At 42.7% G+C, this 25,467-nt stretch overlaps 2 protein-coding genes across 5 annotated transcripts in view; one reads left to right on the top strand and one right to left on the bottom strand.

The window, feature by feature from the left end:
* The window catches only part of ZNF541 (zinc finger protein 541), a 42,447-nt gene extending 42,317 nt beyond the window's left edge, over positions 1-130 (bottom strand). The window contains exon 1 of the mRNA XM_034793138.1: positions 95-130. The gene's annotated coding sequence lies outside the window, so the exon portion shown is untranslated. The remainder of the gene's footprint in view (positions 1-94) is intronic.
* A 10,401-nt stretch (positions 131-10,531) lies between these two features.
* Positions 10,532-25,467, top strand: part of BICRA (BRD4 interacting chromatin remodeling complex associated protein) — a 116,631-nt gene continuing 101,695 nt past the window's right edge. For 3 of the 4 annotated variants that reach the window (XM_034792047.1, XM_034792050.1, XM_034792046.1), the window contains exon 1: positions 10,533-10,654. The gene's annotated coding sequence lies outside the window, so the exon portion shown is untranslated. Of the gene's footprint in view, positions 10,655-25,467 lie in introns of all 4 variants that reach the window. The other variant, XM_034792049.1, reaches the window with a different exon arrangement.

The following is a 25,467-nucleotide window of genomic DNA, read 5'->3' as shown; positions in this document are numbered from 1 at the left end:
TGGGCGGGGGTCGCAGTCCCAGCCGTGTCTCCGAGTCAGGGGCCGCCGGCTGAGGGGGGAGCGGGCACCGCCCCACAGGAGGCAGCAACTTTACCCGTCGCCTCGCGCCGCTTCCCGCCCGCGCTGCCCCGGTCCCAGCACGCGGCGCCTCGCCCCGCCCCCCCCAGCCCCGCGCCGAGAGGGGAGGGGGTGTGAGGGGAGCGGCTCCGCCTCGGTCACGTGGTGCTGGGACCGCCTGGGCGGGAAAAGGGGCCGAAGGGCGGCGCCATTTTGTGAGAGGGAGACACGAGGGGAGGTGTGAGGGGACCAGGAGGGGGTCTATGGGGATTGGCAGGGGGGGGTGAGAGGGGGGGGGAGAGAGGAGTGCAGGGATAGGGACGTGTATATGAGAAAAGGGAGGATAGGAAGGGGTACATGGGGGAGGGGTTGGGGAGAGGGCATATGGGAAAAGGGTGGGGAGAGGAGCTGTGATGGGATAGGGGAAGGAGAGAAGTCAGGAGGGGAGGTGTGAGGGGCTAGGGAGAAGTGAAGTGGGAGATATGGAGGGGGAGGGGATAGGGAAGCTTGAGGAGGGGGATGAGGAGAGGGGGGGAGGGGATAGGGAGAAGTGGAGTGGGGGTAATGGAGGGGAGGGATGGGGGAGGGATAGGGAGCAGAGGAGGGCTGGAGGATGTATGGAAAGGTGGGAGGATATGAGGGGACAGGCATACAGGTAGAGGATGTGTGAGGGGAATATGGAGAGAGGAAGAGGTTAAAGGGAAGGTGTGTGATGAATATAGGGTGGAGGAGTTGTGAAGGGGAGCTTAGGGGGAGACGTAATGGAAGGTGGAGGTGGACGAGTGAGAGGAAGTGTTTGGGGAGTGAGAAGTGTGAGGGGGGAGTATGGACTTGTTGCGGGGAGGGGTTTGCTATATAATGAGACCATGGGAAAAGAAGTGTGACGAAGGAAGGGATTGATTAGAGGAGGGGATGGAAGTATGAGAGGGCTGTAGGGGGAAGTGTAAGGAGAGAGAATAGGTTTATGAGAAGGAGGGAGGGGGAAAGTGTAACAGTGCAATTGGGAGAAGGTGTGAGAGAGGAGAGAGTTGTGGAGAAAAAGCCGATGAGACGGTGCTGTGACTGTTTCCCCCACTCCATCCCCCCTTTCCCCAAAAGGTGGCTGAACTTCTTGCTGAGGCAACAGCACATCACGAACCAGAAAAAAAGAAAACTGTGATGAACTTACCCCTGCTTGAAATCGGGGTAAAGTGCACCAATTCTAATATTGGTTTATGGAGGTTTACTCTGTCTATGGTAGGAGTTTGCTCTGGTGCAACTACGCTCGTGGCTGAAAAGGAGGCAAATCACTAGTGTAGACAAGGCTATAGAGGAGAAGCCTCCTCTTTTGTCAGCATGGATGCCAATATCCCATTGTGGTGTTATAGGGTGATATGTTGCAGGAGGTGACAAGAGAGAATTGTACCATGCCTCACATGATTGCCAACAATTGTGGTTAACTGACACAGTAATGAAACTGGGCCTGATTCAGGACTACCCTGCTCCTTGTGTAGTTATGAACAGTAGTGCAACATGTAAGTAAAATGCCATAAGATCAAAATGGTAGTGTTTTACTCCCCCTTTCAATAGGTGTACATAGCTACACAGAGTGCAAGGGAGTGAGGAACCAAGCCTAATGTCTTTATTCATGATCATGGTTATTAGTCTTGGTGTGCTAACAAAATTCAAATTTGGGTGCTATAATTCTATCTAGTAAAACCCTTTTTGACAGTTTAATTTGAAAAAACAGCTGGTGTGTTCCATCCCAAAGGGGCTGCATTTCAGTGGTGGGTGAGGTGAAATCTGTGCATACTGTTCAGTGAGCTAAAACTGATATTAAGTTGGTACTCGGTATTACATGGTTGACAAGTGGTCAAAACTTTGGTTTTATATTTCAACAGCTTCACACTGTTAATTTCTCTAATGTACTTTGGTTTTCAGCTTAAAACAACAACATCACCAAGAGAGATGTGAACTTCCACCATTTACCTTAATACAGTATCGTGTTTAATTTATTTAAATTCAAATTTAAATGCTAATTGTCAAATAAAGAACAATGTTAACTGTTTCAGCACTTGAACAGGCACATCAAGTTAATGCACTTAATATAACAGGACCTATTATATTCTACTATTTCTATAGATATGAAAACACATTCCATGTCAATAAAGCTGCAAGATTAGAACAAGGAAATAATCAAATATTCTTTTGATTATATAATTGTGACATTTGATACTATCCATCGCAATTAAATAAAGTATTCTCATCTTAATAGTTTTGGGACTGCCATGATGAGGTTGGAAGGTCTATGTGGCATTTTTATATAAAGCCCATTTTGCACTGATGTAGATGACTACACGGGGTGCAGGGTTGTCCTGAATTAGGCTCAGTTTCATTACTGTGTCAGTTAACCACAATTGTTGGCAATCATATTCAGACATGGTACAATTCTGTCAAGTAGGTTTGGCTGAGAGTGACTCCCTGAACTTGAGAATGCATGGGGAGGCCCCAGGCTTCCTATCTCCACCTCAGGTAATCAAGCTCTAAGCCTTAAAAAGTTGCTAGACACATTTCAGAAGAAAACAGATGGCAGCTTACTCTAGAAGCTGGACATGGAGTTTGGGAAATATAAGACATGCCCTGTGTATGTTTTTGTGTTTTTAATTGTTTGATTTGGAGTTTAAAGCCTATTAATCTGAACAAAGGGAATGTGTCCAGAGATTTTGTTAACCTGTTTTTTTACTGTTTGTACCAGAAAACCTGCAAATAAACCTGCAACCCAAAAAAACTCCAATTTCTTTTGAGCCATGTGGATCATACGAAACCACATACGTTAATCTCAATAGTTAAATTTTATATGTTCAGGATGGAGAATATCTAACTTTTTTAAATTACCGTTTAAATGTTTTTACTGCCAAGTTAGAAATCATAGGCCAAATGTATTCCTAGTGCGACTCCAAATCAGGCATGAATTCGGACCTGTATATATTTAAAATGTTCTTTTTTTCTGATATCACCACTGAGATGATTAAAACTGAAGAGATTTTAAATGGCTTGTTTACTTGTCATTATTATGTTGTTGGTTTTCTTTCGGCACTTCATTTGGATTGGAACAAAGTAAACTAAATCAGTTACATTCTAGTGGCTGGTTCTCATTTTTTAGCAAAATGCTGTCATATTTGATTTGCATATTTTACAGAAAAATGTTTCCAAAAGAAAGACATTTTAATGTACATTTTTGTGTATGTGTGTGTGTATATATATTTCTACCTAATAAGTAGAAATGTCTTCATCTATATTCACATGTGTATATGAAAACGTCTACTAATTAGCTTTTGTAAAACTTTTAAAAGCAAAATTTAAACTTTGTGTTTAAACTATTAGGAGGAAGAGTGAGTACTGGCTATATAAACAAAATGAGTCAGGGTCCTGTGTTTTCCTGGCAACTCTGCCACTGAGTCACTGGGTGGCCTTGGATGAGTTACTTAATTGTTCTTTGCCTCAGTTTGTCCTTTTGTAAAATGACTGTTCTATTGACCTACCTCATCGGGGAGTTGCGAGGCTTAATGAACTAATGTTTGTATAATCATTAGAAATCCTCAGGTCTAGCAAAGGGAAAATATTATTATTTATAAGTATTCTTTAATTAATACCATTCAATTCCTTCCCAAATTTACTTATTTTTACTATTATTCTAAAGAACTGATGCAATTTTAATTCTGATGGAATAGCTTTCTGTCCCAGAATGCCTTCTAAGGCCATAATTGCTCCCCCTCTATCCATGAAAAAGCTCTATTGCTAATATTATAGTCCAGGTCATGCCGAGAGAAGAGTCATCTGGAGTCACCTGAATCTCAGTAAAATAACTCAGAAGAGAAAAGAAAGGGAAAAAGATCACAGAATTGAAAGTATGTCACCTACAATGCTTTTAAAACTGCAGTGACCCAGTACCCGCCTACTGTTATTACAGTCTATTGGTTAAAGCAGGAACAATTTATGATTAGATAATTTGTATTTATAATTAAATGCTCAATCTTCATGTGAGAGCCTCTCGTATGTGAGTAGCCCTATTAAAATAGGACTGAAGATGTATTAGAGGTGTCCAGCAGTGTCAATTGTCATTTTAAACTTTGTTATTTTAAAAAAGCACAAACAAAAATGCTCTTCTGGGACATTAATCCACATGTTGTATGAAAAGTCTCACTTTGGAGTAAATTTTCATGTCCCTCTTATAAATTATAAAGCTCTGAAGATGCAAGGTTTATAAAACTCCTGTCTGATTTTTTACTGTTTTATTAGCAGTACAGTATATATATATATATATAAAATGTAACCCATTTTACAGAGAGTTAAACTGAGGTACAGATGACCTGTTTCATCATTACACTGCACCTTGTATAGTCATTTACACCAGTGGAAAGTGGGTATAAAATGCTTCTGTAGCATTTTTGACTCACTTTGCACTGGTGGTAAATGACTGCCCAAGGTACACAGCAATGCCGAGTTGGGCCCAGAAAGATTTACTGATTTGCGTGCTCTACAGTGGGACAGTGACATTTTAATTTATTGTTTAAAAGGCCAGATCTTCAGCTGTGAAATTGGTGCAACTCCATTAATAACAGTAGGGGTGTGAGCATTTGCTTTATTTGAAGATCTGGCTTGAGGTTTAAAAAGCTGTTCGAGATTTTTATTTGGTGGTATGGCCTAGTGATTAGAGCACTAGACTGTGACTCTGGAGACATAGGTTCTATTTCTGGCTCTGCCATGGGTCTGCTTTGTGAACATGGGCATGTGACTTCATCTCCCTATGCCACAATTTCTCCATGTGTAAAAAATGGGCATAATGATGCTGAGCTGAAAAAGAGCTCCTTATAGGGTTGCCAACTTTCTGATTGCAGAAAACCAAACACCATGTCATGTCCCTTCCCCAAGACCCCACCCCTTCTCCGAGGCCATGCCCCCACTCACTCCATCCCCCTTCCTTCCCTTGCTTGCTCTCCCCCACCCTTGCTCACTCACTCACTCACTCACTCATTTTCACTGGGCTGGAGCAGGGTGTTGGGGTGCGGGCTCTGGGGTGGGTCTGGGGATGAAGGGTTTGGGGTGCAGGAGGGGGCTCTGGGCGGAGGGATGGGACTGTGGGTTTCGGAGTGTGGGAGGGGGCTCCTGGCTGGGGCAGGGGGTTGGGGTGTGGGAGGGAGTATGGTCTCTGGGCTGGGGGTGCGGGCCAGAAATGAGGGGTTCGTGGTGCGGGAGGGGGTTCCGCGCTGGGGCAAGGGGTTGGGGCACGGGAGGGAGTTTGGGATGCGGGCTTCGGGCAGTGCTTATCTCAGGTGGCTCCCGGGAAGTGGCCGGCATGTCTCTCCAGCTCCTAGGCACAGGAGTCCAGCCAGTGGAAGCTGCGGAGCTAGCATTTGGGGCGGCGTCTGCGCCACGAGCATGGGCAGCGCGTGGAGCCCCCATTACTGCTCTTGCACCTAAGAGCCAGAGGGACATGCAGGCTGCTTCCGGGAGCCACGCAGAGTCGGCCGCTGCGACCCACCGGACATTCCAGTTGAAAACCGGATGCCTGGCAACCCTAGCTCCATGTGGCCCGAAAGCCTGTCTCTCTCACCAACAGAAGTTGATCCAATAAAAGATATTACCTCACCCACCTTGTCTCTCTTTTTTAAAGCACTTTGAGATCTAATGATGAAAAGCATTAGGTATTTTCACTGAAAGGTGCTGCAGAATTACAAAATATTATTTTAACTTGTCCCCTTCTCTAGTTTTGAACAGTGGATTTGTTGGCCAAATTCTCTGCTGGGGTGAGTGCGTGACACTGCCCTGAAGTCAGTGGAGCTGCTCTAGTTATTCAGAATGGCAGGACCTAGCTGTGGGGAAACCTTCTGTCACTCTAGTAAGTTTTTTGTTTTGTTTTGGGGTTTTTGTGTTTGTTTTTTAAGTGTACTGAAGAGAAGGGGAAATGACTGTAAAGTTAGGGAAATGTAATACAATTTAAAAATCTGTCTTTCTTTCAAAAAATCAGTATCACCTTCTTCTTCACATTTGGAAATGTGCCCTGTGCATGAAGAGCTTGGTTGATGGTAACATCCTTTCAAGAAGGAAGTTGGTTTGAGCCATCTTGCCCCATGCCTAAGCCTAATTAGCAATTATTGTGGCTTCTTGCCAGGATTTCTGGACAAGATAGACTTAATTATACCTATTAAACTTTTCAGGTTGGGGTGGAAAAGCTCAAGGGAAAAATATTGTTCATGTGTGAATAAGGATTCATTTAATTACCTAAAATTTACTCTATAACAGTTCTGATTATGCAGAATGGAATGTAGGTATGAAGAGGGAACAACAACATCCTTCATCTTCATTTCCTTTCACACGCATTTTATTCAAACTATTTTGTGTTCAAAATTCCTGTACAAATTTGACAACAGAAGCTATATTATGGCCCCGTGTGCTTCATTAAAAGTTCCATTCCTGATTAGGTTAACTTTCAGCAGTTTGGCAGGCTGATCGCAAGGCCATTTACAGCCAGGAAATAGAGATGATGCTGAGACTGCAGGCGGCTACTTCGCTGCAAACCCCCTTCTCTCTCCTCCCTCTGTTAAACTGTCACTGCACTCAGTTTGCCCTGCACTCTTATACTGTAATGCACCAAAATAAACCCTTCCATAGTCCCACCCAGGTATAAACAGAATGTATATCTAATTCAAATTCAGCCAATCAAAGGGTATAAACAAAGCAGAAAGCCCTGCCTCTTGATTATTAATTACTCACACTGGTCAATCACATTTAACCTGTCTAATCAGGATTCAGGGTGATGCATGTAGCCCTTCCCATTCCTTTCTGAGCTGCTCCACTTTTGACCAATCAGGAAAGGTCTTTCTCTCTCTGGCAGAACCAGTTTTTAATTGGTATGCTGAGGACCCTTGCTTGAGCTGTACTTTGTGCTGCCTGAACACAGAGCCAGTTTGAGATTGTGCTTGAATTTACAGTAATACTGGTAGCATTCAGTCTATAAACTCCAAGTATGTAGATTGCTTAAATGTGTGTGCTCTCAATGTATGTAGCTATGCCTAAGATCAGTCATAAGATTTTGCTGGCTATTTTGGCTTTCATGGCCAGTTATAAAAAAACCCAGAATATTGTGGAACATGTAATATAATGAAACGAAAGACATTTTATTTTTTATCTCAGCATTAATTAAGGACCTGATCCTGCAAACATTTACTACCTAGGACAGTGCTTACTCTTAGTGGGAAGTCTTTGCAGAATTTGGCCCTAAAACTGTAAGTAATTGAGACAGTTTTGTTGTTGTTATTAAATATAACTTTTTGTTTTATATCAAACTCGGTATGTTCACTTGGTATTAAAATGTTAAAGAGGACATATTTAAAAAAAAAAAATCCTTCCTTTCCCTAGTGAAACTATGCTTGTAATTTCTTTTCACAGTAATTGACTCCCCTCAGGAAGACTGGTGATATTACAGTGCTTCCTCAGTTAAACTTTTTAGCTAGTGAGACCATTACTAGAAGGGGATGGGGAAGGATTATTTTCAGTACCTAATTTTCCCATTAGCCTGCTGAATGTAACTGGTCCTTTCTCAATATGTGAGAACCTAAGAGTATGTTGTTAGTTTTCCCCTAATTTCTCAAAATACTAAAAATCATGTTTTCAATAATTTTGATTATGAAGTACAATTATAACAAAAATTGTCATTTAAAAACAACAGACTTCTGTGGCAACTACAAATGGCTATGAGAAGTAGTTTTATATAAGCTTTTTTTGAAATCAACTGCTATGAACTGCTGGGCAATCTAAGATCACAGTAGCTAGTGCTGCTTGCCTCCAAGGAAACCTTTCTCTATAGTTAGGCTTGGTCTACACTACCCCCCCCAATTCGAACTAAGGTACCCAACTTCAGCTACGTGAATAACGTAGCTGAAGTCGAAGTACCTTAGTTCGAACTTACCTTGGTCCACACGCGGCAGGCAGGCTCCCCCGTCGACTCCGCGGTACTCCTCTCGCCGAGCTGGAGTACCGCAGTCGACGGCAAGCACTTCCGGGTTCGACTTATCGCGTCCAGACTAGACGCGATAAGTCGAACCCAGAACTTCGATTTCCAGCCGTCGAACTAGCTGGTAAGTGTAGCCAAGGCCTTAGAAAGAAGTACATCCATCCCTTTGTAACCACCTGTGAAGTAACAAAGGCCGTAATCTCACAAACAGTTATGCACATGCTTAATATTAAACACAAGTTAAGGAAATGAATGTTTCCAGAGCTGGATCTGATGTGATATACCAGGAAGACACAGTATGAATATAATTAATAATTGGTAATTAGTACATACCATGGGTAAAATCCTGGCCCCATTGAAACTTCTACTGACTTCAGTGGGGCCATGATTTCACTCCTAATCTCTTCTAAATCAAGATTTTGTTCAGTGGGAATTAGCTGATGAAATTTAACTTATAAAAGTATGATTAATAATTACCCAAGTCCAGAAAACGTATTTTAGGGGAGGAAAGCAGCAGCCATTAAATATTAATGGTGTAAATAAATTAAACTTGTATTTACTTGCATGATATTTTTCTTTGCTTTCACAGAGCAGTGGTGTGTTTGTGTTTTCTGTTGTGAACAGGTTAGTTTTAATAAGTTTATTGTTTTTATGAATAGTAATAGCATTACTACTTTGCACTTGTTCATGTACATCGTGCATCCATTAAAATGATTAAATACATTTTTATTGGTTTATTTATCTGAGTCGCTTTATTGCTGCTACAGAAAGCTGAAGTGATTATGATTTAGAGACTGAATTACATCAAAAGTTTCTATAGCTACTAACCATTCCAGTTTTCATTGAAGTCATATTTTCCTCTTAAGTTGAGTGAGATGAATCCAACTGCATTGATGTAGTTGGCTGAAAACATTGGTGCTTAATAAATAACTGTAGCAGCAACATTTTAAACTCAGTAATAATATTGATTTTACGGTCCCTTACAAACTATGCAAACTACAGATATATGTTTTAAAAATTAAAATAATGTTTAGCATGTATATTTTTTATAAAGCATTATACAAACCTTAATAAGGCCTTGCTCCTGTAAACACTTACATAAATGTTAAAGTTTAAGCACGTGTGTAGTCCTGTTGACGTCAGTGGGACTATTCAGATACTTGAAGTTAAGAAGTATAAGTTTTTCCAGGATCAGGCCTTAAACCCTGATTCTGCAGTGAGCTCTACATGGATGTATTCCAGGATTGGGGCCTAAGAGCTAATTAAACAATAAAAACAAGACAATAATAACTAGCAAGTTGAAAACCCTCGAACAGGGATTGAACCTGCTACTATTGAAGTCAGTGAAAAATGCCTATTGATGTTAATGGGATCAGGATCAAGCCATTAAAATACATCTATCTTTCCACACACTCCCATTCAAATGATGAATGACCCCGTAACCTTGAGAGAGAGTAAACTTGCTAAATTTTATTTGAGGCTCAAATTCGAGAGGTGCTGGTCCCTCCCCAGTCCCACTGTGGATGGAATCCTTTAGGCCTTGTCTATTTTAAGGAAGATTTTGAAACATGGTGGGAGCCCTAGTGTAGAGATTCTGCCATCAGTGATGATAATTTTCAGAACCATGTTGAATAGACTTGTTTCCAGAAAAGTTGGATGACAGTGGGCCCCAATCCTGCAATGAGTTGTGCCCTGGATTGGGGGCTGTATCATTTGATCCTCTGGGAAGCAAGTCTGTTCCACACTGTTGAAATTGTGGAAGTAACCAGCAGGCTTGTCTACCTTGAGTTGCTAACATGAGTGTTTGCAATGATTAAAAAAAAATATTTTTTTGTTGACTATAGATGGGGCCTAAGAGAGAGAGACTTTCATTTTGAGCTCGTTTCAAATACCGTTTTAAAATGATCTGTTTGATGAAGGGATTTTGAAGTGTGTTTCATTGAGATCTTCAATGGGGCAGCATGGTATAAGACACTTTATTATAGGTGTCATTGAAAACATCTTTACATAAATAAATGTTTTAATCTCTAGTTAGACTGCAACAATTTGGAGCAGTGAACTTGGCTTTTTAAAAAAAATCTAAAGAATTGGTTTTTAAGTGCTCTTGAAATAAACACTCATATGTATCCAGATGCTGCAAAATGTTTCCTCATCTGAGGGAGATGCATTATAAACTGCCTTAAAATTATATTTGAAAAATGAACGAGATTTGGCACGTCTGCCTCTTTAAATCTTACTCATTCCAGCTTGACAGCCCTATGGTGTTTCTCTGCCGTTCTCACTTGTGTGTGTGGCTATTTTGAAAGAGGGGGGTGGGGCATCACACATGTAAATCCTTTGAAAGGGGTGGGGGCAACTTATACCTGATTTTCTTTTTTTTTTTAGTAGAGGTAAGTGAAGTTTAAAAATAAAATGAAATAGAATTACAGTCGTTATTCTCTCTCCCTTCCTCCCTCCCGTGTTTTGCATTTTAGGAAGCTCTGTTGAAATGTAATCAGGCAGTGAGCTGAACCTCTATGTGTCTGTGCCTGCCGGGGTCCTGCCTCCGGAGCCCGTGCGGGGATGTCTCGGAGACCCCGCGCTGACTGCTGCTCAAACATCACGGTGAGTTTGTTACAATGTAGCAATTTCTCTTTAAATCTCTTAACTCTCTCTACCTGCAACTCAGGGCTGTGACAGGGCGAAAAAAACTGGGGAGGAGGGGGGGAAAGGGAGCCTTGCACCCCTCCCAGGGTAGCATCCCTGTTCCCTTTCCATTGCTCCCCCAATCCAGTTCCCCCCCAAACAGCCTCCTGTTACTGCGTCTGCAGGTCACGTCTACAGAATACAATGTAGCTTTATAAAACGATACATAATGTTCTATCGTTCCCTGCACAGACACAGCAGTGGAAAGAGGGGTGCTGGGTGCCCCTTTCTCAGATCCCCACAACCTTATGGAATCACCCTTCTCCCCCTCCCCCAGTAAAGGGGTGGGGGCTTTGGGGAGGAAGAAAATGAGCTGTTAGTTTGCAGTGTTGGATGGTTATGACTTGGTTTTGATTTCTCGGTGAGGTTGTAAAACCATCGTCTGTCTCTGTTACCCCACCCCCCACTCCTCCCAAGTAAAAACCAAGAAGGATGCCCACAGATGGGTCGGGTCTTATGCTCGATTTTAAAATAAATGTTTTAATGGAGAGGTGAAGCAAAACAGATTTGCAATGTCAAAATAAAAAAGCCTGATCTTTATGGTTGCTGCTTTGCAAAGTATTACAAACGGTACATTGGTATTTGACATGGTATGGTAAAATCAAGCCTGGAGCTCCACTGAGGAGAGAAGACCTGCCAGTTAAGGGTTATTCTTCACTTGCTCCTCCCTTATGAAATTTCAGACTTGTGATTTTGGGATTGTTTTGTAAACCAGTGTGTGTCTGCTCAGCACTGATTTATTTTTAAAAAAAATGCAGCGCAACATGGTTACGGTGTCTGGTAAAGAAAACTAAATGAACATTATTAATCTTTTTTGCAAATGGGTGTCTCACTACTTTTTTGTGGTCCTGAAGTTTGGCTGCATACATTTTAAAAATACATTTGGTAAATAAACCTGCAATTGATTATATTCACGCTCTCCACGTTTTCCATTTGTGTGCCTATTATGGCTTGACTTAAATTTTAGGTGGCAAAAAATATTTTTGGGAGAGTGTTGCCCCTATTTTGGGAGGTGGAGGGACATTTTATTATAACACACAGTATGTTCTGCTCATTTTTTTCCTGTGGTTTTGCATATCCTCCTTATTGTCAAATCTGGTAGATTTCTGCTAGAGTTTATCCAGAGTTTATCTGTATACTTAAAGTATTATTGGTAAACAACACACATGCTTCACTGAAAAGTAATTGAACTTTGGTGAGGTATATAAACTTATTTTAACCCAAAGTATAACTGATGTTTCCAAACCAGTTCAGATTGACTGGGACTGAGAGTGTTGTATTGATTGATTCTTTCTCTGTGATTGACTAAAAGGGTTCTGGTCAGACTCATGTTGTCTGTATTGCTCTGCTGTGGTATTTCTGTGAGTACAGGTGCTACTTATCAAAATTGACTGTTTACCACCAAGTACACAAGGAAAGGTGTTTGGAAATATCTTGATATGGGGCTGAGATGCACTGATCCTGTTGTGCTCACGTTAGGTTTTTAAATGGCATTTTAAAAATAAGATCACAGTATTGTGCTCCATCATCCACTGAAGTGTGTCTAGGGTTTTGTTGCTTTTCAACACTAACTAAAAATATTTTCAGTTTTGCAATCAATATTTTATTATTAAAATAATTGCACTAAACGTCCATGATCTTTCTAGAACAAGAAGTCAAAGTGACATGGGTGGCTTTATTTCATTTGTTATTTAGCCTCATTTATTGTTGAGCTTCAGAATAATAGACATGTGGATGTTTCCTTTTTAAGTGCTTGAGCAGCCAAGTATTTCGCTATAATGAATCTACTTGTGAATTTTTACAGATTACATCATTTAGTGTCAAAATCCTACAGTCATCTCTGCATTCTGTTCTTTTTGTGTTCTTGCTAAGCAGAGCATTCAGTTATAACTGTAAGACTAATGCAACTTTTAAAATTAATGAAACGCAGCAGCTTTGAATTTTTCTTTCTTCCTTAAAGAGTTCTGATTCCAAAAATGAAGAGTGTAATTGATTGTTCAGGGCTGCTATTTTCACGGCTGTAGATTAGGCACATGTGGCATTTGCATGAATGCTCCTTAGCAGCGCCAAAGTTCCTGTCTTTTGCCAAATATTATTTGCGTCTTTGCCATTTGGTGCAGATCCACTGTACTGTGCCAAGTGGGAGCTGAAAGTTCATAATTTTTTTTTTTTTTTGTTCTGTTCCAGGAGTAAATGTATTTCTCATACTACAGCTAAGAATGGTTTGGGAGACTCAAAGTTAATTGAAAACATTAAAATATGGTGTGCTTCTATTTTATTTGGAACAGAATTACCATAGCATCCCTTTTCTTAAAACCAAACACTGCTCTCTGTTTCAGAGCCTTAATATGTGAACTATAAAACAATACACTTTTTTAGGTTCCCCTACCCCACTCCCCTGTTGTAGTTTCACCCTGAGTATGGAGGCTAAAAGCAAAAAAAAGCCTTTACAGATATTATTTACAAAGCATAAAGGAAATATTCAGTGCCTAGAGAAGGTAGCCTTGGTACATCCCTCAAAGTTCATAACCCCACCTCTGTTTTATACATGTGCCAAGGTTTAGGAACTACGGACAGACCAAGTAATTTGAAAGTGCACACTGATTTCTCTACTTTTAATAACCTGCTTGCTTTTGACCCAGAATTTTCATTCCTTGATTTTTGTAAAAAGTCATCCAAGGTCTCCATTGTGTGCAGAAAAAGCAGGAAAATCATTTATACAGCATCCAAAGTGCATCCTAGGTGCTTTACAGACAAATACAATAAATACAACTCCCTGCCCTAAAGAGCTTACTATCTAACCCCCCCAGTCCTGTGGTGTGATGTGGCTGGAAAGACCCCTGTGCTCTTACAGAGACTCAGCAGGTTCACTAGGATTCTGCATGGGTGTGGGAATCTGTTTTCACTGTTCACTTCCCATCGAGTTCCAGCATTGGGGCCTAAGGCCTTGATCGTGGAAACATTTAGGCATGACTTCACTCATGTTTATCACCATTAATTCAGTGTGACTACTCACTGAGTAAAGTTATACACGTGCTTAAGTGTTTACAGGATCAAGTCCTAGTTATAGACATAACTCCACAAGTGGAAGTGATAAATAATATGAGGGAAATAGGATGAAGGAAGGACAAGGATTATTGTTTGAACTTCTTGGTCACGTACATTTTATATACTCATACAAAAATATACCTTTTTATATTGTGATAAACATTAATATTTTTAAACTGTAGTATATTCATTTTAATGTAATCTTGGAGAGTAAGTTAATGGCTAGGATGAAGCTTTTTGGCAAGGGAATTTACATGTGTAAAAGGAGACAGTTGCCTTTTTTTAAGACTGAGGGAAATTATAATGCAGCATGCTGTTTAGATTTCACCCCTTACAATTTATTTTAAAATATATGAACATGTTACACCCCAAGTCTTTAAAGGATTGGTACTAAGTAAAGAATAGTTCTCAAGTCCAGTGGGAAAAAAATGTAGATGGGGATAGATTTGGAGCGGTTAGAAAAGATAAAGATACCACATTTAGTGTTAGTTTTCCCAACTCTGGCTTTTTCCTTTGTCATGCATTTTCCCTTACAGTGTATGTCCACGGACATGGTTTGTTTTTCAAACAGCTATCTTCCTCCTTTATTTTCCCTGAATAAAACTACTGCTTCTACTTAGAACTATTTATAATTAGTCACTTGCCCTCAATTGATATGTTTGCATGTATGGTAAATCCAGTTAATATTAATCTGCATCCATTGGCTAGGGTTGTCAATTTCTAATTGTGCAAAACTGAACACCCCTGTCCTGCCCCGAGCCTCCGCCCCTTCTCCGAGGCCCCGTACCCACTCACTCCATCCCCCTTTCCCCCTCCCCCCCACCCCCGTCGCTCACTCTCCCCCCCATCCTTACTCACTTTCACCGGGCTGGGGCAGGGAGTTGGGGTGTGGGAGGGGAGTGAAGGCTCCAGCTGGGAGTGCAGGTTCTGGGGTGGAGCCTGAGATGAGGGGCTTGGGGTGCAGGAGAGGACTGCTGGGGCAGGGGGTTGGGCTGCAGAGGGGGATTGGGCTCTGGTCTGGGGGTGCAGGCCCTGGGTGGGCCAGAAATGAGGGGTTCAGGGTGCAGGAGAAGGCTCTGGGGCGGGGGGTGAGGACTCCACCTGGGGGTGCAGACTCTGGGGTGGGGTTGGGGATGAGAGGTTTGGGATGCAGGACAGGGCTCCGGACTAAGGCCAAGGGATTCAGAGTATGGGAGGGGGTGTGGGCTCTGGGGTGGGGCCAGGGATGAGGAGTTTGGGGGCAGGAGGGGGCTCAGGGCTGGTGCAGAGTGTTGGGGGGGGGGCTCTGGGAGGGAGTTTGGGTGTGGAAGGGGACTCCGGGCTGGGAGAGGTTGTTGGGGTGCTGGAGGAGGTTTGGGGTGCAGGGTCCCAGCAGTGCTTATCATGGTTCCAGGAAACAGCCGTCAGGACACTGCAGCCACTAGGTGCAGGGCGGCCAGCCAATGGGTTCCCAGCCAATAGGAGCTGCGGAGCTGGCACTAGGGGCGGGGGGGGGGCAGCATGCGGAGCCTCCCTGGCAGCCCATGTTCCTAGGGACCACAAGGACCTGGCAACTGCTTCCGGGAGCCCCGCGGAGCTAGAGCAGGCAGGGAGCCTGTGTTAGCCCCGGGCCTCTGCTGCGCCGCCAACTGGACTTTTAACGGCCAGCCGACAGAGTCCTTTTTTGACCAAAAAGAACAGGAGTACTCGTGGCACCTTAGAGACTAACAGATTTATTAGAGCATAAGCTTTCGTGGACTACAGCCCACTTCTTCGGATGTTTACTCTGAAACCTTTTTTGACCAGGCGTTCTGGTTGAAAACTGGATGCCTGGCAACCCTACCATTGGCAGGAGACTAGACCCTTTAAACTAGGCTCAGCTTTCACTTGGGTTCTCTCAACCCTGCAAAAGGTTGACACCAAATAGAGAAGTCCCTTCAGGAAAGAAGAGTATGCGGAATATATGTGTACAAATGTCACGCAAATACTGTAGAATCTCCTTATAGTGAATTTGAATCTAGTTACTTTCTGTTGTGCGGTAGAGTGAAAAGCCTGAATTATTTCATATGTGCAAACTGCAGTGCCAGTTATAAACTACTTCACTGTTGTTGTGCTGTGAATTTTTACTAGTATTTCACTGTGCAGTTAATATTTTTCTATGTACTGGTCAGGCCATATGTGCATATTCCGCAATTCACAATACTTTGTTTAAAAGAAACATCACAACCAATTCCCAATGGGTAATGCCTCATCTGCACTAGACAATTCTACTGTGTGCTGTTAAAATGTTAATATTGGCCTGTGTGTGACTGGCACATTTCAGAGCCTGAACTGAATGTCCCATTTCAATTGCATTTATCCCCTTGTCCACACATCTTTACAGTATAGTAAAACCTATCCCTCCTGGAAACCTATCCCATCGTTCTTGACACAGCCATAATGAGTAGTAGCTTGTGGGAATACAGAAAACAGACCAAAAGTTTCCAAATGAGTGACCGGCGTACTATGGGACAGTGGAGGACTAACTGTAGTGTGCTAGCGAGTTTACCGGCGCTCCTTGCCTTTGTTAGCACTGTAACATCACAAGTTAGTACAGGCTAAGGGTACGTCTATACTACTCTCCGGATTGGCGGGTAGTGTTCAATGTATCGGGGATTGATTTATCGCGTCTCGTCTGGACACGATAAATTGATCCGCGAATCGATGCCCGTACTCCACCTCGGCAGGAGTAGTAAGCGGATTCGACGGCGGAGCCGCGGCAGTCGACTCGCCGCCCTGAGGACGGCCAGGTAAGTTGAACTAAGATACTTTGACTTCAGCTCTGCAAATAGTGTAGCTGAATTTGCATATCTTAGTTTGAACCCCCCGCTAGTGTAGCCCAGGCCTAAGAACAGACACTATTTAGACTTGTAGAAGGGCTGACCTAAACCGTATAAATAAAATATGCCTTTAGAAAGTTTGTATGTATGCCAAACATACATGGGCTAATCTTATGTAATATGCCAAAATTCTCCAGTGTAGACAAGGCCTTAATCTGCATGTTACGAGAACCACTCCCTTGCATTGGCAACCATATTGGTAGTCTCAGTAGAGAACCTCAATTTTGATGTGGAGACTGGGCTATTTTCTTATCTCCTGATGTGTTCCTTCCAGGTGAGGGTCAAGCCAATTGGTGAGGCAGTGGAGAGGAAGTCTCTGAGGAAGGTTGAGGTAGGCTAGATAGGTTGAGGACTTCAGTCTTCAGTGTTGTCAAGCTACAATCCTTTGCAGTTCCAAATGCAGTTAAACACCACTCACAAAAAGCACCGTTCCTAATATATTTTTGTTCACCACCACCAATGCTCTGTTACTTTATATACTCATAATTTCTGTATTATTTTTTTGTATTGAGGGATCCAGAGTGATTTACTGGCAGGCATTAGAATAATCAGGAAGGTAAACATGTTCTGTAACACAATCTAGAGGGGTAACTTCATAAATCACATTAGGGACTCTCTCTTTCCATGTTGAGTCTCGAGGGAAGGAGGAAATTGTGCCTTCATCTGTGTGCACGACTCCCATTAAAATAAATAGAAACCTTGCTAATATGCATTTTTGAAGGTAGCATTTGTCCCTCAAAGCACCACTGTTTCAGAGGCAGTTCTGGTGCTGAGGCAAACATACCAGCAGTGGTACAATACTGGCTGTCATTCATTAGTAATTTTCAGTTATCAATAATCTCTGCAGGGTTGTTTTGTCTTTTCCTTTCTTTCTTTGAGTAACATTTGATTTCACCTGCCTTAGCTGTTAACCATCGGGGTATCAGTTCAGCCCCAGAGCAGTGTTGCCTTCTCATCATTTCTGGTTGAAAGCCATCCACTATTGCATTCTGGCTTTCTCAAAGCTGGGGACTCTCACATCTATTCAGTGTCTTCTGTATGAAACATTCAAACAGGTTGATGGCACATCATAGACTTCTTTAAACATGACAACTCAGAATACACCTTCAGAGATTCCCTCCTGCCCCCAAAGGCTTTGGAACCTCAGATATAATTGTCATCCTTTCCATATCTGTCCCAGAGCAAAGAAGTTTGCACAAGACTAACCTTTTCATGCAATAAACAGATATACAGTCAGCCTTCTCACACTCCCCCCAACTAGAATGAGGACAGCCTGTTTTTGTAAATCATCCTGGTCACCACTAAGATGCATAATCATATAATTTTCATCAAAAGTACAAATCAATCACAGATTTGTGATATTCAGTGTCCACTTTTATCCCTTTAAAAAAAATAAAATAAAATGACTCAAGCCGCCTTTATCATCAATGGATTTTATGTGTTGTATAGAGATGTTGGAAGATGTTTGAGGTCTTGTCAACACTGGGGATTTGTCCTGATCTCATCCACTGGTGACCAACCACTGAGTAACTACACTGGTATAAATCCCTAGTGTAGACCGGAAAACCCCCTCCTTGATACTAGGGTATGTTTCACTGATGCAAATAGCAGACTTCCCTGTCTACACTAGGGGTTTGCACCATTGTAGCTATGCTGGTTGCTGTCCGCCAATGGCTGAAATCCCCAGTGGACTTTAAGGACTTTAACAAGGCTTAAAAATTTTACCTGACACCTGCTTACCTTAGGACTAATCTTATTAATCAAGATGAAAAATACCTGTGCTATCTCCTGCCCTCCCCAAAGTCACATTCCCACTGCAGTATAAAGGACTAAAAAAGTTGTGTACTGTATTTAACTGTAACATATTGTTAATCAACCTTCTGTTTAACAAGTCTTTTCAAATATAACTTGCTACCGGAACTGATTGAATAGTAGAAAAAATGGAATATATTTGCTGAGTATTAATGTAGCATTATATTTGCCAAACAGGATTTTTCCAGCTATAGAGATGGTCTCAGTACCACAAAAACTCTAGTTTTGCCAATATTCATTTTAACCCAAACTAAAACAATCAAATAATATATTTACCACATCTCATTCGAACACTCCTACTTACTACATCTCTCTTGTTATTGTTTCGTTTCTTTCCTTTCTGTCTCCACTTTCTCTTTTCTATAATAGATCATGGTATATCTTTTCCTGAGTTGTCTTTGGCCTGTTTCCTTTTTCTTTCTCTCTCTCCCATTCCCTTTCCAATCATTGTGTTGTACATCTCCTCTGATATATTTTCTTCTCCCTTCAACTCTTTCTTTACTTCTCTTTTTTTTTAAAACATATTCCGTCAACCTCTTCCTCTTTCCCAGCCTCATCCATGCATGAAGAGGTCTTGAAAATTTTACCAGACCACTAACAGCAAGATGATTGCTGCTACAGATGGATATGAAAGAACGTGTGTGGGGGATGGGGGGTGGGTGGAAGGGTAACTCCACTGTTCAGGGCAACTTTACCCCTCCATGAACTTTCTGGCTGCTGCAAGGAGCTGTTTTTGTCACTCCATTTCCCCCCCCCTTCACGTTTTAGTCCCAGACTCCACTGTCTGTCTCTGCTTTTACTCTTTGCTTTGTCAAGCATCAGCAGAATGAAATTGACGTGGTTCTTGTCATTTTCATTGCTGCCCAGAGAGAACTGAAAACCAGCCATGAAAACTAACAAGATTCTGCTCAGTTTTCACTCTCGTGCAGTTAGTGGAAGCTCTAAGCAGCAGCAGAGGCAGGAAGACAAAAATTGGTTTCCATTCAGGTTAAAGTTTTCTTTGTTACCATAAGCAGTTGAAATACCTGAAAGGTGATGCATGCACCAGACAAAGTTCCCGACTCATCCAGGACAAATGGTTTTTTCAAGCCTGGGTTAGAAAAGTAACATGAAAATGGTGAATAGGTTAAAAAAACAGTTGAAATCAGTTTAAAGTCAGTGGTGGTCAAAAGTAAATTGCTATCTGGTCACCCTTCAGCTATCTTCTGTGTAAGTAAACTATTGGTTTCAGCCCATTTCCTAGTAGGGTGGGTGTCTCTGTCTGTCTGTCTATCTCTCTCTCTCTCTCTCAATCTCTCACCCTCACCCACCGTAATTGGCCTACTTGGCTGCATCTACATTAGCAAATAATGTGCTCCATAATTCATCTTTGCTGCAGCTGTAGACAAAGGTGCTAAAGGTGATCCATCCAGGTTCTGGATGTAAGGCACACTGTCAGGAAAACCCACACTCCTACTGCATCTCCTTTACCTAATCTATGGATCAAGGACATTCGTCTCCAAGGACTAACATTCTGGCACCTTTCACCATCATAAAATTCACTTAAAATATTTTTGACAACCAAAATGATGAACAATCTCTGCAAATGTATTTGAACTAAGACTTTCTTAAGAGATGGGTCAGAAAACAGCCCAGTGTTGCTCATTGTTTAGGCAAATCATGACGAGGGTTTTCAGACTCAAGGAAGATTTCTGCCCTGCACACAGCAAGTGCAGAGGAAGGCATCCCTCTCTCTCTCTTCTCTCCCTCCCTTTCTCTGAAAAGAGAACACTTTGCTTTCTATTGTACTCCTCCTCCTGCTGTGGTTGAGGGAATGAGAGTCTGGAAGTGATTTCAAGCAAAATGTTACAAGTAAATACAGCATGTTGGGGGAGGGGGAAGGAAGGGAAAGGAGAGACAGAGGGCAGTCAGGCTCCGAGTTCCATTGTTAAAAGGAAGGTCCCCTGACCTAGAAATGAGACATTTCAGTCACCACCTAGGGACATGGCAGCATCAACCAGACAAGAACTGGAAATGCATTCAAACAGCATTGTCGCACCTTTAAAAAAAAATTGTGGTATCTTCCTATATATGGTAGAGAGATAATTCATACTTGAAAATATTTCTTCTCATGTATCCTAATTCTTCCCTTCAACCTTGGTTATAATCATTAAGGGCATTTCCGTACAGAGAACCAGTCGTGCCTCCTGGAAGTTCCCCACCTGAAGTCATCCTTTTTCTGGTTTTGCCGTAGGGGAGGGAGTGTATTTTACTATTTGCAGAACTAGGACAGGTGGGTCTAGGCCTGCTCAAAACTAAAGACCCATTCCCTCAACTAAGGGGGAGGAACCACTAAGCCCAGACTGCAGTTGAGTAGGTGGGACAAGAAAGGAGAAAACAGGAATGAATGAGGTCAAAGGTTAAAAGTGAGGAAGACAGAGAGAGAAACTGAGCAGAGAATCCTGGATAGTGCCCACCACTCATCAAAGGCACCTAAGGAGTCAGTGGACACTGCCCACAGGGCATAGGCGCCAACTTCCTCTCTATCTGGGGGGTGCTTGACTCCTCCCTCTGCCCCAGGCCAGCCCTCACTCCACCTAGGGTTCCCCGGTGTCCAATTTTTGACCGGAACACCCAGTCGAAAAGATACTCTGGAGCTTGCAGTCAGCACTGCTGACGGGGCTGTTAAAAGTCCAGTTGGCGTGGGGCTGGCAGACTCCCTACCTGATTCCCCACGGCTCCCAGGAAGTGGCGACATGTCCCTCAGCTCCTAGGCAGAGGGATGACCAGGGGCCTCTGCACATGTTGCCGCCACCCTGAGCGCCATCCCTGTAGCTCCCGTTGGCCAAGAACCGTGGCCAATGGGAGCTGCAGGGGCGGCGCACAGAACCGCCTGGTTGCGCCTCCGCCTAGGAGCTGGAGGGACATGTTGCTGCTTCTGGGGAGCCACCTGCATCGCAACCCCCTGCCTCAGCCCTGAGCCCCCTCCCACACCCAAACTCCCTCCCAGATCCCACACCCCCTCCTGCACCCCAACCCCCTGTCCCAGCCCTGAAACCCCTCCCACTCCCCAAGCCCAACCTGCTCCCCAATCCCCCGTCCCAGCCCGGTGAAAATGAACAAGTGAGTGAGGGTGGGTGAGAGCGAGCGACAGGGAGGGGGGATGGAGTGAGTGGGGGCGAGGCTTGGGAGCAGCGGCGGGGCCTCAAGGAAGGGACGGGGCAAGGCTGTTGAGTTTTGTGTGATTAGAAAGTTGGCAATTCCAACCCCTTCCTCCACCCTTGCCTCTTCCCATCCCTGTTCTGCCCCAGGCCCTGCCTCCACTCTACCCCTTCCCCCAAGCTTCTGCCTCCACCCTGCCTTTTCCCGCTCCTGCTATGCCCCTGGCCCTGCCCCCAATCCACCCCTTCTCCCAAGCTTCTGCCCCCACCCTGCCTTTTCCCGCTCCTGCTATGCCCCTGGCCCTGCCCCCAATCCACCCCTTCTCCCAAGGCCCCTTCCCACCCCCTCCCCCAAGCGTGCCCCTTCCAGCGCCTCCTGCACGCCACGGAACAGCTGTTCCACAGTGTGCAGGAGGTGCTGGGAGGGAGGGGAAGGAGTTGATCAGCAGGGCCACCAACAGGCAGGAGACTGTGGGCGGGAGGAGAGGAGCTTGGCTGCTGGGCGCTAAGCACCCACTAATATTTTTCTGTGGGTGCTTCAGCCCTGGAGCACCCATGGAGTCGGCGCCTATGCCAGAGGGAGTCTATTCTAGTGCTAGGGCGAGGGACTGAAATTATAATACATAGGTTCTATTCCTTTTTCTGCCATTAACTACTAGGTGACCTTGGTCAAGACACTGGTCTTCTCTATGCCAGTTTCTCCTTTAAAATAGGGATAATACTCCCCTTTAGAAAGTGCTCTAAACTCCTCAGATAACATACACTGTATAAGTGCAAAGTGTTACTGTGAGAAATGATTGACATCATAAACACTGGATCATGTAATCTCTTTACCTTCCCAAATTTAACACCTTTGCAGCCCACGTAGAGGCAACCTCTGTATGGCTGGACATGGACTTCATTTAAGAGTTAGTGCTACACCTTAATTGGTGGAGGGTCTGCTCTTGAGCATTGCATGGCATTCTTTCTTACTCCATAAGACTGAGCATACTGGCTACATAGTGCTTCTGTTGCCTACCCACGTGAGGAGGGACTAGGACCAGAACTGAACCTTCCTCTCCCACCTGGATAGTTCAGCACCTGTAGTTTCTTTATTGTACACACCAAAAATAATCCACATGTAAAAGAATGTTCTCTAAAACCACCCAAAGCATAGCAATTCAGAGACCAGTCTGACATTATGTGCGTCAAGATATGTATCATCAGTTTGTTGTAGCCAATATGGTATCAAATGCTGGTCTGAGACCTCTGCAAATAACTGGAGGATAAAGGGATGTGTGCTGAGGACAGATTAACTTGGAATGTCCTTTGGTTGAATTATTACATCTTCGCTGTTGCTCATATGTTTTGGTATATTTTAATTCCTTCATACTTATTTTGGCCAATGGTTTTCCTATATAAGTGTGTTTACAGGCTTTAAGAATGTTATGCATAGTTAGAGTTGTTATGGTGCGGTGCGTGGTTGCTGGTGAGAATATGCTTAAGATTGGTGGGTTGTCTGTGGGCGAGGACTGGCCTGCCTCCCAAGGTCTGTGAAAGTGAGGGATTATTGTCCAGGATGGGTTGTAGATCACTGATGATGCGTTGGAGAGGTTTAAGCTGAGGACTGAAGGTGATGGCCAGTGGAGTTCTGTTGGTTTCTTTTTTGGGGCTGTCTTGTAGCAGGAGGCTTCAAGGGGGAGGGATAGCTCAGTGGTTTGAGCATTGGCCTGCTAAACCCAGGGTTGTGAGTTCAATCCTTGAGGGGGCCACTTAAGGATTTGGGGCAAGATTAGTATTTGGTCCTGCTAGTGAAGGCAGGGGGCTGGACTCGATGACCTTTCAAGGTCCCTTCCAAAGGAGATAGGATATCTCCATTTATTTTTATATATATGACTTCTGGGAAGGTGAATTATTGCTAAATATCATATACTGAGTCGGATTCCTTCATCCCCTGCTTTAGCCTCAAGTTTTGGTGTATAAATCCTGCCAATATGCAAAAATCCTTAAGTGTGTGGTAGCTTCTCTCAACTTTCTCAAATTAAACATCTGTTGTTAAAAATGAAATGAACCCCCAAATTTTCCACCCAATTGGAAAAAACAAACATTCCAGTGTAAAATGGCATCTTTAAAACCCATATGGCCCAGGCTACAAAGGGCTCTGAACTAGATACTCTAGACTTACTTCCTTCTGTGTGTTTCTTTGATTGACAGTGGAAAACTCCATCAATCTGAGGAGTTACCCTACAGATAAAATTCTATTTGGGACCCCCTCTTCCAACATCTTTGCCCACTAATGAAATAGTTTGAGAACTCCTGCCTTAGTCCTCTGCCAACTTGCCCATAGTCCTGTTTTGTAGCACTGTTCTCAGGAAAAAAAACCCACAACTCTCTGTCCATGCAGGTTAGGGAAATTTTGCCAGAACCTTACTAGCAACAGCTGCATGTATGTGTCTATATTTGTGTGTGTGTGTGTGTGTGTGGCTTTAAAAATCTGTTTAATGTAATCTGGGGCCATAAACCCTAAAACGCCTTAATCCAAATTGTGTGATTGTTGCATGGTGTCCCTACAGGGAAGAGTTAAGGTTGTTTTGAATGCCTTAAGTATGCCTTTCTTACCTTAGTAGGTTTAGATTTCTTTTAAGTGTAACCTTGACTCTAAATTTCCTGAGTTTGTAATGCTTGTTTTTGGGATAATTGTAGCATCTTTGTAATGTTATTTTACTCTTAAATTGCTCTAAAATGTTGCCCATTTTAATGTAGTTTCTTGTCTAATAATTTTATTTATATATATATATATATATAAAATGGGTGTGTTTTTGTGTTAAACATGTGTATGTACATATTGGTGAACCTTTTTTTATAATTTGTACATTACTAAAATTTGCCTCCAAGTGGTTGTGGGAGTGCCAGGTTTGAACATTCTGAAGATTTTTACTATTATATTTCAAACCTGTCTTAAAATTTGGGGTTGACAATGGCAATGTTGACAGTGGCATAAGTGCAGTGCAACTAGTTATTGTCATTAATGTAATTAGGAGAGAGAATACAGTATTCTGTTATCTTCAGTTTTATTGTAATAAACTCTGCATGCATTAAGTCATTGTGCCCTGATTGATTTTTTTATTATTATTATTATTATTATTTATTTTTTTAGGTGGGAGGGGAAAGGGAGGATAGTGTTTGAAGGGTAATTGTATTGTAGAAATCAACATAGGGGGATTTAAAAAAAATACTAAAATACAGGAAAATGTCTATATACAATATAATTGTACATTGTTTTAGGTTAAATATATTATGTAACCCTAGTAGGTTTTTTTGCAAAGTATTATTCTCCATAGTGCCAACTTCAGGGCATCTGTATTTTCTAGGGGTTCTGGGAATCAGGCTTCTAGGTTCTATTGGCCTCTCTATAATCATGTATTGGTCACTCCCTCCCCGCCCTCCCCCCCATTTTTAAAGGACCCCGATGAAGTTAGACACCTAGTGAATTTCATTGGAAGTTGGGCACCTGACTCCCTTAGGATATTTCTAAAATCCCAGCCCCAGTCTATAATATTGGTATAATGATACTAAGGTACTTCACATTGTTTGAAGGATTTGAGGCTAACTAATTAATCGAAAAGCACTTCAAGATCTTTGGATGAAAGGCACTGTGGAAATGTAAATCATTATCATGGTGACTTTTTGCAGCTGTTATGGATTATAGGAAAAGAAATGGCGGAGGCAGTTAATTTTTTTTCTTCGTTATATTCCTGGACTTGCATTGCTAGATATATATTTTGGTCTGAATATAAGCAGAATTGTGTTTGTTTTGTTAGCATGTTTGGCAGCTAATAGTTAAATTGTAGGTTTTTGATGCATTGTTTATAAACAAAACATCATATTCCAGCTG

Source organism: Trachemys scripta, chromosome 16 (assembly GCF_013100865.1).
Source record: "Trachemys scripta elegans isolate TJP31775 chromosome 16, CAS_Tse_1.0, whole genome shotgun sequence".
NCBI lineage: Eukaryota > Metazoa > Chordata > Testudines > Emydidae > Trachemys > Trachemys scripta.
This window is presented reverse-complemented; position numbering and strand designations above follow the sequence as displayed.